The sequence below is a fragment of the Gavialis gangeticus genome, unplaced genomic scaffold (assembly GCF_001723915.1).
Source record: "Gavialis gangeticus isolate Ggan-Ray unplaced genomic scaffold, GavGan_comp1, whole genome shotgun sequence".
NCBI classification, from domain to species: domain Eukaryota; kingdom Metazoa; phylum Chordata; order Crocodylia; family Gavialidae; genus Gavialis; species Gavialis gangeticus.
In genome coordinates, this window is record NW_017728996.1 from 25,516,192 (window position 1) to 25,517,458 (window position 1,267).

At 39.5% G+C, this 1,267-nt stretch overlaps 1 protein-coding gene across 1 annotated transcript in view; it reads left to right on the top strand.

The window, feature by feature from the left end:
- Positions 1-1,267, top strand: part of MYEF2 (myelin expression factor 2) — a 34,000-nt gene that overhangs the window by 8,227 nt on the left and 24,506 nt on the right. The window lies entirely within an intron of this gene.

Sequence of the window (1,267 nt, forward strand, 5' to 3'; positions counted from 1 at the left end):
CTGTCTGCCTATTTCTTGCTCTGTCTTCTGCTTCTAGCCGTATCCGATACTTTGCTGCCAGTCCTCTCAAATCTGTCATAAATGGGTGACTCTGTCTCCCATTTTAGCCAGGACAATCCTGAATTTCAGAAGATGGTCCTGGCCAGCTGTTGGGAATTATAACAGGCATCCTGGAAATGCAGGGGTACAGAGTGTAGTCTGGCTGGGAATCGGAGAGGTGTAGAGCACCTTGCAGGCAGACACCACTGCTTGCCTGGCACACAGCCCCACCCCCATGGACTTGAGGGCCTGTGCGGGGTGGATGGGCATAGGCAGTGGCCTAGATTTCCTGGATAACGTCTGGGATTTCTGTGTGGTCAGCCAAGTTATGCGCCCTCAAAAAGAGGCTGCCTGTGCCACTTGTGCTACAGGCCAGCCACCCCTGCTCTAGGCTTCAGATGCACACTGAAAGAGTCAAAACATAAAGCACATGTTTAGGTTCAGCAAGCCTAGTAAGACAAATATAGGTGGGAAAGATGCGTAACAAATTAAGAAACAGGTTCCATATCTTTCTCTTACAATCTTATAGTTGGTATAAACTAAACCACATGAACTCATGCAAGTTGCCGATTAGGCACCCCAAACCAGAATTTGTTAAGGTTAGTCCATCTTTTGAAAGAACTAACTTATTTGGCAAGTATGTGCAGTTTTCTTCCTTTTGGGTTTTGCAGCTATTTAGAATTTTCTGGAAGCTAAGAAATGGTACATGAAGCTGTTTGAAAGCAAGCTTTCCTCTTTCAATATCTGATTGAAAGCAAGATGCAAAAAGGCATGCTCTCTAAGTACTTGAAGGATTCAAGGACCAGTAACAACAGTTCATTTTCCTGACCAGAGATAATACCTAGGTTCTTAATAAATGTATTTATAATGCAAAAAAAGCCCGATAAATTTATTTTTATGCAATCAACTTCTTAACATTATTAATTAAATTATAAGATTTTAAATTTTTTCTGTGCTTTTTAAATGCATTCCCATTTCCATTTTTAATATAATTTGACACAATTGAGTATAAAATTAATCGTATTATAGTGTCACTCTTTTCTTTTTAATAAAATTAATAACAAAATTATGAATCTGAATAAATGTATTAGCTGTTATAATTGTTTAAATAACCATGTGTGGTTTACCCTCCTCATTAGGAGAGACAAAATCATATCAACCATGGAGAATCAATCTTTCTTTTTGGGAAGTGAACCCCCCCCCCCCCCCAACAAAAAAAAAACCCCAA